Genomic DNA, 20,002 nt, shown 5'->3' with positions numbered 1-20,002 from the left:
GGCGACGGTGTCATTTGAAGATGAAACTTCTGAAGGTAGAACCGGGTCAACTGCCGTATCGACCTTTGGACTTTCGTCCGGTCTGGATTCAGTAGGTTCATTTTCAGTGACTGAAGCTTCAGCCGACCACTTGAGCGGGCCAGCTGTATTTTCAACCAACGAAGGACTTGGCACGAGTTTTTTGTATCCAGGAGGAAGTTTTACCGGTGAAACCGGACGATCTTCCAAAACTCTCTTCGCTTCGTCTAAGAAGGGACAACGGTGGATGGCATGACTGCCTTCACACAACATACAGGGGAATCTTACTCCCCCTTTTTGTCTTGATCCTTCACTTTTGCTGGTTGACGGAAAGCAATCAACTTGATTGTCAGAGGTTGATGCCCCCGAATTGTGCAGACGAGGGGACCAGTCCCTTAGTATCCGGGGAATACAGGGACAATCTCTGTGGAAATGGTCTCCTCTACATATGACACATGGCGATTTAGGCCCGGTCTGTGCAGTGTGTGGGTTTTTGTCAGATGCCTTTTTCTTGCCCCCAGTCACCTTAGGCTCCTTCTTCTTCTTCTCTTTCTTCTTCTTCTCCTTCTTCTCCTTGGGAGGTTGACTTTTGCCGGCTCTACCTTGCGAAGATGAAGGATTGGAGGAAGAGTTGTCAGAAGTAGAAGGCTGGTGGGCAGCTCTAGACTGATCTAACAGTTGACTCGATTGATCAGGAACCATGGTGGCCTGAACTACATTGGTCGAGAACAGCCAAACTGGCAGGCCTATTGTTAGTCCTGGAAGCGACAATGTGGCCATATGGGGCGCACCAACTTCTCCCCAAGAGGAGAAAGGACTAGGACTTCCATCTTGTGGACTTCCTTGGTTGGGGCGTTCCATGTTCTCAACTTACAGATCAACGCGGGAATAAGAGGTGATTATGTTCCGTTTAAAATGAATTTTATAACGACGCTTTATTAGACACAACTTTGCTTTTTCATGTTTTAAGAGTCGAGAAAAAGCTAAAGATGACTCTAGTCGCCTTCAATGTATTAACGAGCCCGAAGTGACAAATGCTCGGTTGGAATTTTTCAGTTATAGAGTTTGAAAAAGGCCAAAAGAAACTGCTCTGGAGATCTAGGCAGAGGGTGTGCCAAACCTTTCGCGAAACCACAGAATACGTTTTACGGTACGGGTGGTCGATCTTCGTGAATGCTGTGTTCACTGCATCGCGATCAGTAGGGCGACCGACATGGCTTCCTAAGGATAAAGGCTTTATTCCTATAGGGGTCTCCCAATATACTCGACGGTACGCGGGAGCACAAGTCCGTATTGATACTTATCGCTTCACCATGGAGGAATCACCCAACCACTCAACGCTAAGATATCACATTTAACGACGCCAGAACACGTCTCTAGCTTAGACCTCTATGTGTTTGCGTTATGTTTCAATGCGTTGTTATGTAAATTCAATTCATTTTAATGTTGATCTTGCTTAGCAGTTTGCCTTTAAGGATCACCACGAGATGTATATATACAACTTCCTAAATGCAATCTAAGATGAGAAGCAAAACTTTTCAATCTTTCAACTTTGAAAACCTTAATCTACTGAGGGAAAAGAAAGACATCAACTTTTCACCCAGATCATAGAACACACACTAAATGCACTTTTTCCTAAATCAACATGCAAACTGTCAATAATGCACATGCACAATGCAGATATTTCTTTTCTTTATCCTTAATGTTGATGTAAGACAAAAAGGAAATTGTTGCATAACTTTGAATCTAATTTCAAGCAAAAGTAAACAAGCTTGTCCAAAATCAAAAGACACCTTAAGATCGACTTGTTTAGACACTGGAAATGTATAGATTCAAACCACAAAAATGAAAAACAAACAAACTCAAACAACCATGAACAGTAATAAAACTAGCTCTTAAGATCACAAAGACACCTTTACAGTTCAGGATCTAAGAGGCCACAGCTATACTGGTTTGCTTTTCACAATTGGAAACTGTAACTGAAACAAGAAATACTGAAAGAACAATCACAGTTTCATCACACAACTGAGGCGGAATAATGTCAAGGAAAGTTGGTTTACAGCAAGTACAAATGACAAGCAATCAACAGCAAAACAACAGTGAAAACAGGGCCAAGACTCAGTGGGAAACCTCAGGAAGACATAGCCTAACTGGTTCAGCGCAGGCTCTGGTCTGTCAAACTGACTCTCAGCGCAGTTCCCGAAGGGAATACCTGTGCTGAAATGCAGACTGCCTTTGGACAGCCTGCACTGAGACACGAGAGTTGCGTTTACAAGGATTTCCGGGTCATAAAAAGCTCAAAAATTCACTGTTTTTGCTGAAATAAAAAGCTATAGGTCAAGTACAAGCTAAGGGATGATCAAGAGGATGAAAAGCTATCACAAAGAGCACAAGAGTCCTTGTGGATCAGCTCTTCAAATCATAAACTTGCTCAGAAACTGAGCCAGAGCAGCTGCCCTCTACTTTGCAATTGAAGGACTCAATTGCAGTTCGATTTGGTGCTCTCCTTGTTTATGAGATGAATAGCAAGAAACACAATAAACCAACAAGATACTAGGCTCCCCAACGGAGTCGCCAGTTTGTTGTGGGGAAAAGTATCCGACTCGAAATGACCCTATCCCGACTCTAAGGGTGATAGTTCCTTAGCAACAACTGAAAGTAAAGCTTTGATAGTTTTCCTTTATGAAAATACAGAGAAAGAAGAAAAGATTGACCAACCGATGTCTTTCGCTTTTGTCGATCCCGTCTTCTCTCTTTGCCTCTTGCTCCCAGCTCCTTGCTCTCTTGCCGGCCCAGCTACACACAGATCCTGCAAAAAACGAGAGGAGGAAACTACAAGAAACATGTACTCATAACTGATGCATGGATTAGGATGAATCAAATATACAGATGAAAACAATACATCATTGCAATACAAGTATATAGGAGAACATCAAAAGCTTTATTGATAGAAGAAAAAGGTTCTGAGAAGGTTACAACCATAAATGGCTCCAATCCAGCAGCACCTCCCCAGCAGCAAGAAATCTCCTCTTCTCCTCTATAAAATCAATCACCCAATAGCTCTAACTGTAAACCAACATCACTTCCTTACTTTGCACAAAATTCCAGCCTCCCTAGACCTCATAGAAGAGCTCTATATATAGGGTAGAAGGAGAAAGGATGAGTCAGCTTGAGACTGACATAAAGCTGCCTTGTGTCCTCTCCCTCTTCAGTTAAACTTCAGTTCTTGAGTCCACTTGGAGATCCTTGCTTCCACATGGAGATCAAGTACCTCTTACTCATCACAGGGCGAATTCCTTGAACCAAGTGTCAGTTTGGAAGCTTCCTGGGCAATTGACACCTTGCAGAATGACTGTGCCACTTGGCCAATCTCGCCCAGCGCAGGTAGCCTTCATTAGAGTTGACTTTCAGCGCAGGTACAAGGAGGAGCAGTTGACATTCAGCGTAGATGCTCAGTGGAGCAGCTGACATGATCCAAAAATAGCCTGTTTTTAAGTGTTTTCAGGTGGAGAACTGATAGGAAGTGCTGTGGTTTGCTGACCTTGTTCCTCTAGGGGTAAGAACAACATGTTTAGGGACTGAGGATCCCTGTAATTATTGACATTTCATGCTCCATGCTGCGAGGCACAAAAATGTCTATAACACATGCACTTTGAAATTTGATTGGATTTAAGTAGTTTGGAGTATGAAAGGGCGCCTCCTTATCATATCCAAGACATTTTCTATGCTTGTTGATGAAAATATTTGCCCAAGGTTTGATAATCAACTTGGGAAGTGCAAGATGAATTTATGATTTTGCATGCAAATTTTCTCTTGCACTAGGCATTGAATGTCTTTATATTCTTGTTGATGATGGGAGTTTGTCTCAATATGGAACAATGGATTTTTCTAAATAGAAAAAAATTCAGAATGATGCTTATGTTGTTGTAGCTTTTTCTCATTCTGCAAAAACTCACTATTCTCTTGTGCATTTTGCAGACAAGTTCTCATATCAAACATAGTATATTTGTTGATTTTAACTGTGTTTTCCACAACATATAGGATTAGATAATTTAGTAACTCTAATAAACCTTGAATTTTCACCATTATTCAAATAAATGAAGTAAAAAATGACCAAAAATTATACTAGTAAAAGTAGGGAGTTTCAAAATTAATTGTTCCCAATAATAAGAGGGAAATCCATTGAAGAGAAGGATAATCCCATTACTGGTTGAAGAATCCTCTCAAATTCAAAGAGTAGAAAACATTGTTACCAATAGTACCATTATTTAGCGCATTTCATGTCTTCCTCTAAGCTCCGAAAATAAGAGGAATTTATATTCTAACCACTTTTTCTACAATGGATATATCTAAGCTACATGTTATCCAACATTTTTATGTATGTAGAGAATACAAACCCATAATCCACCAGGTGGCATACCCATATTTTCAACCATATTAACATTCACAACTTCATGCTCACCATTAAAATTGAATTGTCTATCAACTAATCTAGGCAGATAGGTCTTTGTCCAAAATCACGAGAATCATTGCTGATTACTCAGACATGCAGCTTCATGTTCACAAGGCTTCTTCAAATTCCAGCAAGAGAATGTTCCACTATGATGTCACCATATATTTAATGGGATTTTTTCCAACGCACACAATACATTCATTTGACCAAATCATTGATTCAATGCAGGTGCCAATACAACTTATATTAATAAATATGAATAATAAATATAACCAACAAATATTAAATGCAGGTGCCAACGCAAATATAACCAACATAGGTGCCAATACTCAGGTCACTGTAGGTTCACCAGTTTTGTGGCAAATGCTAATTGCTTGTCTTCGGATTCAACACCATTATCTAATGACAAATTCTCTGTTGCCACAAAATAAACTTACACGAGCTTAATTGAATGTCTTTCCTATGGATTAGTAACCTTTAATGGGAAATCATATCCATTCATACGCACAACTTGCAGAAAGAAAAACTTAAACAATGCATAGGATTTGTTGGGATTACACACAGCAATATGCCACAATTCATGACCTTTAACACCAAATATAATATATATATGCCATGAAGAGGAGCCTTGAATGCATAGATTCATCACCAGTTTACAGGAAATTCTTCAACGCATTGTATATATGATATATATCCTCTTGCAAGAGCCCATGCACCATTGAAATGATAGTCATGACTTGCACATATTCAACCATCGTACATACATTCCAATGCATAAGACCAACGAGAATCCTAAGGGGCAAAGAATGTAGCTTACAGTATGAGCCAATGCACATAGAACAATGCACAAAGACTACTTCAAACATTTTATATTAGTGTAAGAAAAACAAGATTGGGGCATAGGTGGGAGAAATGGTAACAGGTGGAACAGACATGTAATATTCCATTCTTATTTTGGTTGGCCACAAGTTATTTAAGAGCATAAGAAATGGTGCCAGGTTGAAAAATATCAAGAACAGGGCTGACACCTCAACCACAAGATTAAATACTCAAAGCACAATCTATTCAATGCAGACTTGAATGGAGATGGAATTGTATACATATGAACCAATTGTATGTGTATGAATGGTTAACCAGTGCACGAATAGGTAAAATATGGAGGAGACGTGATAGAGAATTTATGATTCTGTGTGTGGAAGATTTAATAGCAGGGACAACTCTCAGAAAAATTGGTGCTAGAGCTCCTAGGGTTCGATGCTCATTACAACAGAACAAAGAAAAGTATGTCAGGGATTCCAAAAATTGTGTTGTTTTGATAGGTAACGCAAACGTAGTCTTATGGGCTGAGTGAATGGAAAAGAAACGTTGTGTAGAATGGCATGCAGAGAAAATAAATGATTTACCAGACAAGCGCCCAGGTGGAGTAGAGTAACAATATTTCTATAGCTGACAGGCCAAACATAGAAATGGCAGACAAGTTCTGGAGAGGAATTATCATTTCAGAGAGCATATTCAAAATGACAGAGTGCCTAGATGCAGATCCCAAGGAGGCAGGAATGAGGGCAGAATTGGTCACAAGACAAGTGGATCAAATGGATCAAGGCCAAAATTTGCCTTGCTTTGATACCATGTTAAACACAACCATGGCCAAGATGGAATGTGAAAGATAAAACATGAATTAAATTTCTATTAATAGAGATATACATTTATAATACACTCTTGTGACTCTTCGATTCATATTCCAAGGTCTCTTGGACTCCCTTTGACCATTCAACTTCCACACATTAACCCTTAGCAGATTAGGTAACCAATAGTTTGACTTCCTATGAATTTTTGACTTTACATGACTCTTCATATTTTGAATGTGTCCTTTGGACTTCCACTTTACCATACATTTTGAATAGGTAATTAGATAATCCACAATAATGATGTGGCATATGATGACTTGTGACGGGACATGACATGACACTGATGACATGGACTACATGATGATGTGATAGTGCCAAGTTGTCCTTCTTGCTACTTCTTTCTTTGTGTCTTCTTGAAAAGATGACACATTTTCTTCTTCTTCCTCCTCCTTATGACTTGCAGATGAGGATTATTCCAAGTGATATTGATCTTCATCTTATGTTATAGTATGGTGTTCCTTCGTCTTCTCGCTTGATCATCATCTTATCTCTTTAGCTCCACATGTTTCTTCTAGCATGTCCTCCTTCTCCATCACATTTTCCATCATCTTGCCATATCATGATAGAGTACTTGCGTCTACAATACACCCATAACAAGATGACATCAGTCCAATAAACTCCTAGTTTAAGATGGTACATATTGATCCACTAATTGAGATGGAACTGGGTGACGGGTTAGGAAATAGGCTCAGTAATTGCACAATTACGTAGATCAGGGAGTTAGGGGTGAAACTTGAGCCTTGAGACTATGCAATGTGTAGTTCAAGCTAGACAAAGGAAGAAGATTGTGCAATTTGGGACCTCATTGACCTAGGCAGAGGGGTTGGGCACTATTTTAGTCAACTGCATAGTTTTTGGAGGCAAATCCAATCTGGTGATTGCATAGTTATGCAACTCAAGAGCTCAAGGAATGGACTTGAGGTCTGAGACTACACAATCTATAGTTCACACTTGGCTGGAGGGAATTATTGCACAGTTTCAGAGGTCAAGGCCTGGGCTTGAGCACCGAAATTGTAAAATGTGTAGTATTGGAAGGAAATGAGGCTAGATGATTGCAAAGTTTGACAGTTCAAGAGCTCAAGACTAAGGCTTGAGAACTGAGAATCCACAATGTGAAATGTTGGCTTGGCTAGAGAGAAGGATTGCATAATTCTAGGGCTAAGGGGCTAGGCTTGAGCAATGAGGTTACAAAATGCGTAGTTCTAGGAGGCAGAGACTACGCATTGCGCAGTGTCGAGTGACAAGGTCACTGCTTGAGACCCAAGACTATGCAATGTGCAGTTCAAGAGGGTTGGATGCGGCTAGTTTGTTGGGAATTTTCCAAAATTTGGATGTGTGTGGGACCGAAGAAATTATTGTGAATAGTCATATGAATTTACTGTGATCACACACTTGAAAAAATTTGGCAACACAACAACATAGATCATCTAGAATATATTAGCAACATATTCCCTCAATGCAACAACTTTGCGATGACTTTACGACAAGTGTGACACTAAAAGTATACTTTACAACGATCATGACGACACTTGCATGACAGTTCTTAAAAATTTGGGAATGAGTGTAACCGATGTTTACATGGTTCAACCAACTCATTCACACAAATATAAACCCTTTAAACCACCTAAACAAGCATAAATATATTGTGCGACAGCTAACATGTGAAAAGACGAAAATTGTTAAAGTGTGAATGACACTTGCAATATTTGAACAACAGTGAAAGTAACACATGACAGAGGAAATATAACATGAAAATGACACTAATTAAAGTGAAAGAAAGTGAAAGTGACAACCGAAAACATGAAAATGACACTCGCGATAACACATACCCTATTTGCTTAAATATTCTTCTCCTTGTCTATCCTTTGAGAATGTGGAAATAATATTTAGAAGAGAAGATCACCAACATGGTTATTATTCTATGAAGGATGAAGATATATTATTCACTAGATCAGATCCTTTGATGAGGTATTGGATGGTTCTAAGCGAATCCCAAATAATTACAATTTTTTATACATTTAGGTTCTTGGCTAATTGGAGGCCTCCATACAACCCATACATCCCTTCCAGGTTGTTTTATTTATGTCCAAGCCCCCAAGCATACTTGATTTCCAGTTTTCCTTCGGGATTTAGAAGAATCCCCACCCCCCCCCCCCCTCCTACTACCCCTGGATTCCTTTTTGAGGCTTAATAAAAATATAGGATCCATTTCTTTTAGTGAGAGACCCATTCTGCAAATTTGTTGTCGGGAAGTCTAAGTTTCCAATTGGAATGAGTTGAGCAGTGTTATAGAACTGGTGGATGATCTTGATGGGATTTTCAATGAAAAAAGAAAATATTCATAGCTTGCCTTTACAGTGTACGAGTGTTCTTTCCATCCCAACTTGTCTTGTTCCCTTCTATTTTCTGGTGCACACCCATTTAGGCAATATTTGAGAAGATCCACCAGGCATGAGAGATGAGGATGGATGTTCTCCATATGCCAATCTTCCTAGTATCCATCTCCTCTCCATCTATAAATACACGCAAGTGCCCTTTCCTAAATAGGGAGGAACTATTGAAGAAGTCTCAAGTACTTAAAGTTGAGAAGAGGGGGGGAGTTCAGGATTGAGTTAGCTTAGAGGTGGATTGAAGAAACATTTCCAAGAGTCAAGCTAAGGTGTCTATTGATTAGATCTGATGAGGTCGCTATCAATTTCCAAGTGGGAGGGCAGAGGAGTAAAGGAACACATTGACCTGCTCTACACATCTATTCATATTTACTTGAGATGACTTTTACCCACGAGACTTCCTTGTTAGTTTTCATTTTCCAAGACAATTCCCCCCCTATTTCTTGGTTCATGAGAGTAGGGTACTTGATCCCCAAGCTACCATGGTCTTTGGGGGGCTGAATTCTAGCCCAATTAATCAAATGGAATTTTTAGTAGAGCCTTTGCTTCCTTCCTAGAGAAATTTGCAGATGATCTTCCCCATAATTCAAGATTATTTTTTCAGCTACTAAGGCAATGAATTGGTACAAAGGAATGACTGACATAACCAACTTAATGAGAACAATTCGATCACAAGGGTGAGCGAGTAAGATCCCCACAACTCCAGTTTATTTATTTATTTTTTATCTTTGAAAGGGTTGATTTCCAAGCTTGAGAGTAAAGATATTTGAAGCATATTGGGATTTCCATATACTTAAAATCCTTCCAAACTTTAATAGCACTAAATCCAAAAATTTCATCAATATGGAAATGCAAACCTGCAGATATGTTCCAAGTATAAATTTCGGATTTAGTTGAATTGGTGAGACCCCTTGTGGCCTCCATAAATTATCCAAAACAAATTTTAAATTCCTGGATATGGTCATCAAATTTCATCCAAGCAAGATGGTGTCATTTTCAAATTGAGTATGGTTAGAACTATTGGTGGTTGAGGAAAATCGTAGTCCATAGAGATGCCCTATTTTACTTGTATTCAAGTCTCTTGCTGAAAGAATTTGCTATTAGGATGTACAAAAAAGGGGATAGATTGAATTCTTGGTGCAACCCTCAAGAGGCCTATAGAAACTCAGAGACTCTACCATTAATCAAGGGAGTGATCCAAGGGGAAATGATGCAGAGAATTATCCTCTAGGAATTTTTGAAGCCCATTTTTCTCATATTTTTAAAGAGGAATCCATGCTTGATAGGATAAAAGGTGTTTCCATATCCAGCTTGATATCCATCCCTTTCTTTCCCCTCCCTTTGTTGGAAAACATGGCCTCTTACACAAGAATTATGTTGTCAAAAATTTTTCTACTTGGGATAAAGCCTCCTTGATTCTCAAAAATGATCCCTTGGGAGGAGTTGCTTTAATCTCTTAGCTAAAATAGTGGAGATTACTTTATAGGAGACATTCATAAAGAGATTGGTTTGAATTTGTGGAATGAGCAAGGCTTACTTTCCTTAGGGATTAAAGCTAGGAATGACGAGTTGATTCTACCTCCCATACAAGAATTCTTAAGTGAGTATCCTATCATTCTACGAAAGTCTCTCTTAATAATTCCCCAAAAGCACTAAAACCCATCTGGTCTAGGAGCTTTATCTGGATAAAAAGAGAAGATAATTCCTTAGATTTCTTTCTTTGAGGGGAGGAGGGTGATCCTTATGTTCATTTATTTAGAGATAATATGAGGTGTGTGTTCCAACATGTCTTGTTTTGCTTCCTCTGAGGGAGGATCCTGCTGAGAGTAAATATTTTGGAAGAAGTTCACTGATGCCTTCTTTATTTGCTGGAAGTCATTAATCTTAGCTCCATTAACTTCAATATCCTAAATTTTTATTTTCCTCTCCCTATTTTTTCTTGTTTATGGGAGAGGAGAGATCAAGTTTGATAGGTCGATGGTTTGAGTCGTTCCATGGAAGAATAATGGATTTGGCTAGAATATTACAATGGATAAAATCATCAAAAATAAGGAAGTGGTCAAGCCTGGTAGCGATATGGTTAGGACTAGATTGCTTGTTGCTCCAGGTGTATTTTAGCTTTGCTAGAATTATATCCATCAGTTTAGCATAAGAAATGGAATATTCCATTTTTTCTTGGAAAGGGTATTGAACTATCATTCCTCCTTTATTTTCCCATCTATTTAGAGTTGTATTGAAGTCACAAATAAATATACCATAGGCTCCAAACTCATAATCCACAGGGGAGTGGCGAGAGGCCCAACATTCTTGTTTCTCTCATAAATGAATAGGCATGTAAACGTTAACAATAGAGCATAATTGGTTCAAAGTGAGATAAAAAACTGTGGTGGCTAGCCAGTGTATATTTTGAGAGGAGTTAAGGAGTTGAATTTGGGAATGGTCCCAAAGAGTGCAAAGGCCTATAGATCAACCTTGGGCACTCACTATAGAGATACCACTACTAGTCCATATGCGATAATGTTAAGCTAACATTTCTTGGTCTTAATGTTTGGTTTTTTGGATAAGGGCTATCGAGGGTTTTTCTTTCTTGATGAGAGATCTAACTTTAGATCTTCTTTTTTTAGTCTCTAATCCCCTATAATTATAGGATAAAATAATCATTATTTATTTTTGGAGAGGGGAGACCCTTTCTCGAGCTTGATCTTAAACTTTTGTTTCTTCCTTTGCCTCCTTGATCACTAATTTGGATGTTTCTGAGCGTGGATTGGTGGCCTACTTCTTTCTTTTTTCCATTTGTTCAATGTGGATTTCCCTATTGGATTTTCTCCCAATATTTTGGTTCTACAATCCACCTCCTTCACATTATCTAGTTCTGATTTTTCGTCTGCTAAATTGGTGAATGGAGCTTTGTCCTTTCCCTCTCCCAGGGAGAGGAAGCCTTCCTCCTCCTCAAAATATTCATTTATCGAATTTACAGGGTGTTTATTGGATTTAACTACCATTGGTCCATCTATTGGGACCTAGAAGGAGAAATGGACAAGAGTCTCCTTTGTGATTTAGGGGTTTTCCTAATGAATCTCCCATTATTCTTCTACATTTGTGAGCATTTCAAACTACATGAAACACATGCAGGATGGACATGTAGGTAAACTAAAATGCAACGAGACCCACTCCTAACCTAACCAACTATAAGGTCAGGGTCACATATAATGGAATTTCCAATGTAGCCATCGTAATTTTTCTCGACCCGCAATCACAAAGATGCGATCAATCAAAACAAATATAAAACACTGTGCACTATACAAGATAATAACTTGAATATCTTGCACAAAAATTTGAAGGTATTTCCTGTGAGCAGAAAAATAGGTCATAGCCACTACTTCTAACCCGTTTATATTCTTACCCTTTTGATGAGAACCATCATTCAACAAACCTTTGAATATTGTCGCGAATGTGTCTCCATCTACTCCAATCTCCTTAGAAAGTGTGAGGAAATATCACAATTTGTTATTCATGATAGAGCTTACCAAGTAGGACTGTTCCAACCATTCAATGATTGGATCATAAAATTCATGATAAGCCTCTTGAAAACCCCAAAATATTTGAAAAGGTGAATTTTCAAATAGAGGCACGAGATTATGATGGGACTCTTATGAGGGAAAATATATTTGATCATATTCATTAGTCATTTCAAGACATTGAGGACCTGACATAACCATCAACGAAGGCTGAAGTGCCTCAATCGATTGATAAAAATTCGAATAGTTGGATATTGAATGATGAAGATCAAAGTATGTAAAATAATTGTCATTGGATATACTAGTGGGAAAATGATAAAACAAATGATAGTCATCAAAGACAAAATAATGATCAGATGGGTTGATTAAAGCATAAGATTCCTAGTTTGTAATTAACAAAGATAAATGAATTCGAACAGTTTCAAAAATTCTCTGAATAATAGAATCATCTTCCTTGTGTGATGAATGTGATAGTCCATTTCTTTGTAACTGGTAACACACTACACTAGCATCGTAATCATCGAAAGAAGTGGAAAGGAATGCCAGTACAACAAACACATGAAACCAGTCAAGATGCAGTGAATGAAAAAGAATTTGATTCACACAATAACTCATGCATTCATTCGCACTCAAGAGGATTTCAAGTGCGATGAAGAACAAGATTTGTGATATGATATTCACAAGGAAAGCCAAGAGCTGCTCATCATGAAATAAATATGATAGATATGATTCCTTCAGCCAAAGATGGTATTTGGAATGATCAACTTCATAATTCCATGACTCTATGAGAGATACACATTCCAAACCCGAGTTTGATGTGAGAGATTTGCATGAAGATGAATGAATTGAAAAATATTCTTGAATCTGGTCAGAAGTAAAATCTTGGAAATTTGAAAGATCACATCCGAGATACCAAACATTTTTTAAAAAGAAATTTTCATCGAATGAAACCATACAAAGAGAAGGATTGCTTGAGAGAAACCAAATATGAATTAGTTTGGGTGGCTTACCAGAGTTGCAAGATCCTAACATAACCATCAACGAATGTTGAAGTTCCTTGGCTCCTTGGCAAGTCCCAGAACTTTACAAGATTGTAAAATTGCATTTTGAAGCTTGAACCAGATCATGCATGGTTTGAGGATAACTGCTACCACTAGTTTTAATAAGGTCACTTCTCATCGGATGGCAGCCATCTCTGTCACTAATTTTACTGGATTTTTAACTTCAACAACTAGACTACTCAAGTCAAAAGATTCTTCTAATCGCAAATTTGAAGATGAATGAATTAAGAAAATTTTGTGAGCAAGCTGATTTGAAGAGTTATCTTCATGCAAGAGAAGAGATGATGAGGGATGGGAAGGGTACTCAATGATTTGATTGTTTTCATTTGCATCATGGATAATCTCACAACCTTATGCCAATTGAGAGGTTAACTCATCAGATGAATGATTTGAAGAGAATGGAGTATCTTTGTCACAAGTAGATGCATCGCAAACGGTAGAAAACAAGGGATGGTGAGATGAAGAGGAAGTTTTGATAAGCACATATTCTTTGACCAAATCAGATTCTGGATCTAAAGTGAAATCTTCATGAGAAACCAAAAGATCAGTTGATGCACTTGGGCATTCATGATCAGATACATCAACAAAGTCATCATCATCGAGATGATTTCTGCCCAAAGTTACAAATTGATTGAAAGAGTTGATTGCATTTGAATCACTACCGAGAGTAGATTGAAAATCATCCAAGAATGGAAGTGCATCATATTGACCTGGGGAACTTTGAGAATGAGATGAGTGATCAACAATCTCTTCACTTTTCTCCTCATCTACCAGTGCAATGTAACTACCTTGTATCTGATCACAATTTGAACCATCAAGAAATCAAGAGAGCATGAAGAGCTAGTTGGTGGAGCAGATTGATCAAGCAGATCATGATACACATATTCATAACATGTAGATGATAGAGGATGACAAATGTCCCTTGAAGAAGTAACACTTTCAATGGAACCAAATTCAAGATTATTGTTTAGAGTGCTAATATCATCTTGAGGAATGAGAGTATTAGCCTTCACCCTAGGCTCCATGAGCCATTCTGGGGTTTCTTTCATTAGATATGAATCATGAAAAGTAGAAGGAGGATGAAGAGATGGATTAGGAATTTGATTTGCAGATTTCCCAAATTTATTATCATCGCAAGGAGGCACCCACATCAGAACTGGAAAAGGAGGAGGACAAGGAACAAAAGGAGTAGTAGGTTCCTCCTCTGAAATGAGAGGTGCTTCATGATTTAAAAAAGTTGGGGAAGTAGAAACATCAGGGGGTTCAGATTCACCATGCAAAGAGATGTGAACCAACTTCTTAAACTTTTGTTTAAAGAAATCCCAATTTGTGTCTTCTCCTGGAAATTCATAACAAAGGTGAAGGAATCAATCAGAAAAATCCTCAACTAATTCATTAGGCTTCATTCTTAGTTGATTAATTCTTTTAAGAACATTTTGGTAATCATACATGTCAAATTATTTATGAAGCTCCTTCACAAGCTGGTCGAATGAATGGATAGAAGCAGTGGGTAATGTATGACACCATCGATTAACGCGACCTTCAAATTTGAGGGTGAGTAATCTAGCCATGAAATCCTTGCAATGTATTCCATTAGAAAAGAAAAAATGAACAACTTGAAACAAATGTTCACGAAGAGTTAATTTACCCTCACCATCAAACTTAAATTGGGATAGGTTATGAAAAACTTCCATAGCGATGGTAAGATTAACCTCATTATAAAAACATCCCTAGATTGCAATTTGGGGAAGAGCCATTTTGAATAAGATATTCAAGGAAACTCAACAGGCACAACCTATAGTCTGGTCCTCCTTATAGCACCATTGTTGATGGTGCTGGAAATGTTTCAACCAAGGGGTCTCCCTGATGTGAAGTCCCAATTATACCTCACACCATTTGGAATAGGAGACCCATCCGGATTATCGACCCAATATCCATGTGTTGGCAATATTGTCATTGATGGCAAAGGAGAAGCAATGCTAGGAGAAGCAAGAAATAAGAGAAGGAAAAGGAGGATAAGAAGGAGGAAGAGTTGCGATACATTAAAATGTTTTGATAATGTTGCAGATGTTACTATATTAAAGAATTTATTGTGATGTAAAACTATTCATTAAGCTTAATTGTTGTGATGCAAAGGCAAGACTCCAAGGCAAAGGAAAATATTTTTGTGATGCATTAATGAGAAATATTGGTATTTGATGTTGGCATTAGGTTGATTCATTTAATGATTACATGTGGCTGAAATTAATATTGGATGAATTATTTTTGTTCTAATATTCAATATATGAAGAGTTTGGAAATGAATGAGTGAAAGGCAAAGAATCAAGCCTATTCACTTCATATTCCTACGTGGGATACAAAAAAATGGAAAACTATCTCTATAAAATATGTGATTTTGGAAGGCATAAGTGATGTTAGAGAATGGATGAATGTGGGGGAGTTGATTGAACTATTATGCATTAGTTACCTGGAACTTATGAAGCTAATGTGAAGCAAATTTGAAGGGAAGAAGATGCAGAAATGAAGATGGAGATATGTAAAAATTATGACCAGGTAAACCAGTACATTGTTATTTCGTGTTTGCATAAGGGGATGGTAGTCTCCTTTTAAGTTTAAGCTTGATAAATATCCAGTTGGAGCTAGTTGAGGTAGAAGCCTCTTGTGGGTTGTAACCTACATAGAACATATGGGAGTCAGAGCTTCCTTGCATATTGCAGCTTGCAGAAAATGGAGGTAGCAACCTCCTATAGGTTGGGGCCTACAGAAAATCAGATGTAATAAGGAGTAGGAGCTTTCCTTTGCATCACAACAATAATAAAACCGTGGTTTTCTCCCTTTATGGGTTTCCACATATATCTAGTGTCAATGTGTGCTGTTATTATGTGTTCATGTATCTGGTTTGGTTTGCTTATTACTTGCTGATCACATATTCATATGTTGGTTATTATTTGTTAAGTTTCTCATGTTATGTATCTGTTAATGATATTAATGAAAATAAAATTAATGTCCATGTATATACTAAACTGATTCACCCCCCCTCTCAGTTTAGTCAAGTTTTCAACAATTGGTATCAGAGCAGGTTCCTTTTGTATAAGCCTAACAACTTGAAGGTAGATCTGGTTGAGTCATGGACTGTCAAAGTGTACCTATGTTGAGTGCAACAAAATTTCATGAGTGGAGAGATAAGGTGAAAACCGAATTGATAGCTTATGGACCTGGTGTATGGAAGCTTTTATACGAAGGTTACTGTAAAATCTCTCCCTCTATGCAAGAAAAATGATGGAAAGATAAGGAAAAATGTGTTATATATAACAATCTTCATAATAAGGATCTTGATACAATAATAGATTTAACGTTTGCAAAAGAAAGCTGGGATAGATTACCGCTCATGTATGAAGAGGCTAGTAGCAACAACGTAGAGAAAGGAAAGGAGGAAAAAAACTGCCAAAGGAAAAGTATTTAGTTAAATGAAACCTCTACCTGTGTGAATGTACCTAACTCTCTTGAAGAAAAGGCAAATGAAAATCAAGCCAAGCTTGACTTATCATTGGCTAGTATAAAAAGATTGAAGAATGAAGATAAAGATCTGAAGACACTCATGCACATATGTGATGAGAGAGAGCATGAGTACAAGGAGAAAATTGACAACCTGAAAACACAGCTTGAAGAAGCACAGAGACTGGAAGAGGTGATGTGTAGTAAACTTAAGGAGAAAGACCTACAATGTAATAAATTAGAAGATGAGGTTGATTCAATTAGAAGAGAGTTAGATGAAAATAACAAGTTCTGTAAGCAACTAGAAGAGGAGATAGCATTCATGAAGGACTCAGAAGAAAAGAGAAATAGCTCAAAAGCATCCATAGAGGGTAATGAAGCAACCCTGAAAAGACCACTCGAGGAAGGTACAAGCAAAGTAAATAAAAAAGAAGAAAACAATACCAAGAGGAAACAATAAGAGCCAAAGAGTGAGTCACGAAAAATAATTTTTGCAAAAAGGTCATTTCCTCCTAGAGATGAGTTGAACAAATTTGGAAGATCTCAAAGGAGATTCTTTTCTCCTGGAAAAGATATCAAGTGTTTTTCTTGCCATGAACTTGGACATGTAGCAGCAGAATGTAAGAGAAAGAAAGTCAAGACTAATCAGCATAACTTACAACAAGAAAGAATATATCCTCAAACAAACAATTAAAGGAGAACACCAACCACTAGGTACATAAATTCTTTCTATGGTTATTGTTATCTATGCAATGAATTTGGACATAGAGCTATTGAATGCAAAAATGATGTAAAGAGAAATATAAATGCCTCAAGGAAACACACATCATTTGTTCCTTTTCTCAGCCATATAAGGTGCTATATATGTAGTAATCCTGGACACAAAGCCAAAAACTGAAAGCTTCCATATATCCTAAAGAATCCTAAATAGATGATGGAGGAAAATCAAACCAGACCTAACTCTGAATAAAAAAGAAATGCAGATAGTAGAAAACAACCTGGCAAAGTATGGAAGAGGAAGAAAAATGAACATCCTATGATTTCAATAACATAATGAATCTGTCATGATCTCAAGGGGAGTTTCTCATGAAGCAATGCCCAATATTGTCAAACTCCATGTTAGAGTAGTGGTACCTCATGGGAAGACAATGTTCCTTAAAGACATGATTGGCCAATAAATGTGATTCACTGGCTCTATGGGTTATGTGTAGGATGTCATGAGATTGTTATGCAAAGAAGTAGGAAAATACAAAAGGAAGGAAAATCATATAAACATCAGTTATTTTGAGGGTATAAAAGTGGAAGGAGTTACTCTAAGCAACATGGAAATCATCTGGTCAATATTAGAATAGTGGAAACATCATATGGTTAGACATGGATGCTTCCTTTCGTCATAGTATAGGGAATCTACTAGTTCATGGTGATCAGACGCACTTTGCATGACTCCAAGAAAACACCATTATTACAGAAGAATGTGAACCAAGCAGGCATGAGATTGTTTACAAGTCACTCGCAAGAACTTCACCAGGTCCAACAGATCAACAAATGGCATCCAGAAAGAAGAAACCCACCAACATTACAACCACCCGATCTTCTTCAGTAATACCGAAGCCATTTTTAATGTTATTTTCTCTAGTGGTCATAGCAAAAGTCCTCATTTTCTCTTTGTCCGTGTTTCTCAATTTCAAAAGATATATACCTCTCTCTAATCATTTAACAACACTGGATTTCTCTATAAAATGACATAATGCATCCCTCCATAGCTCTGCTCGATCTAAATCCCATCTGAGGAACCCCCCACCAACACAATTCCACAACACTTCACACAACACCACAACTTCAAGCCATGAAAGAAACCATCCGGGTCCATACCACAACTGGAACTTATTCCAGGCAGACTTTCAGCAAATGCTCGTCAATCTCAAGATTTTCGTATATCCAAACATCTATAATAACAATCACTCCCTTGTCGGGATTTTTCTCCCCCACCCAAATCCATATGACTCAAAACTTGGCAACCATTTAAGCGAACACATGTTCAAAATCAATCTCCTTCAGAGCCCATTTCTCACATCGAATCCAGAAGAGGCCCATTTCTTCTTCTTTCCATTCTCCATAAATTCTCTCAAGAATGATCCCCATGTGCATTCTGAGGCTTCCATAGCTGACTTTGTGGTAATGTATGCTAAAAACATTAGTGGGTCTTTTGAATTTTGGAACAGGTCACTAGGGGCAGACCACTTTTACGTCTTTTGTCACCCTGTAGGGAGGAATGCTGCATCCAAATTCCTTGATCTTCACAGAAATGCAATACAGGTGGTGTGCTCTTCCATCTACTACCATAAATTATATGTGGCACACAAGGATGTTTCTTTGACCCAAGTCTAGCCTCGCTTACCAGAGTCGAGTTGGGTTCCTCAGCATAAAGGGATGAGGTTGGCATTTTTCGTTGGACGGTTGCAGAATTTTGGAATTCATCAGCCATTAATGAGTGTGTGGTAGAATTACATTTCAATCAATATCTTCCTCGGGAATCTACGCAATTCATACGAAGATGGTTTTCGGAAGAGTAAATATTGTCTTCATGTGAAAGGGTACGAGGCCAATACAACTCGGATCTCAATTGTGATTAATTTTGGTTGTGTTCCTGTTATTATTTCCGATCATTACGAGCTTCCCTTTGCAAACATTTTATATTGGAGTAAATTCTCTGTTATCATACATCATGACGATGTTCAAAACCTGAAGGCAATTTTACTCATTAGTTCTGGAAAAATGTATGCAAGCTTTCTTGCAAATTTAAGTTACACTGCTGTTGGGTGTGACTTTTTACCTATTTTCAGCACCTTCTCTCCCTAGTTTTGATCCTCTTATCCTCCAGGCCCATGAAACTCTACATGATTAATCACCCTTTTTCTCATTTATGCAACCAGTTCCACTGTCATGTTATTTTTCCATGTTTTTCTGAATAATACGATACTATATTCCTTTTTGTGGTTAACTGGGGTGAGCATTGGAAGGAGTATTTTGGAAGCTATTCTCTTTTTTAGGTGTTTCTCGTGGGAACAAGGTTATGGAGTAAATAAGCAAGGCTAATCGATTTAAGAGAAAGGTAGAGCAGTTCGTTGTTCACCCTATATGCTATTACAAGTTTTTGTTACACACTGAATGTTGTTACAGACTGCTGTTAGACTACGTGCTGATACAGAGGACCGTTGTTACACCAAGGGTGTTGTCGCCAATGATTTCCATTACATCCAGAACTGTTATTCACTCGTAGGATTCTGTTGCACCCAAACTAGCAAGTTGTGGGTACTATTCCACATAACAACTGTCGGGTGTTAGGAATTGTTTATTTTAGAAGCAACAGACCTAAGTG

General features: G+C 37.9%; 1 pseudogene; it reads left to right on the top strand.

Moving 5' to 3' along the window:
• Window positions 1–19,482, top strand: part of LOC149255035 (putative glycosyltransferase At5g20260) — a 40,184-nt pseudogene extending 20,702 nt beyond the window's left edge.
• The last annotated feature ends 520 nt before the right edge of the window (window positions 19,483–20,002 follow it).

This window comes from Pinus tabuliformis, chromosome 7, assembly GCF_031772625.1.
Source record: "Pinus tabuliformis cultivar Carrire ecotype Pingquan chromosome 7, CPIR1, whole genome shotgun sequence".
Classification (NCBI taxonomy): domain Eukaryota; kingdom Viridiplantae; phylum Streptophyta; class Pinopsida; order Pinales; family Pinaceae; genus Pinus; species Pinus tabuliformis.
This window is presented reverse-complemented; position numbering and strand designations above follow the sequence as displayed.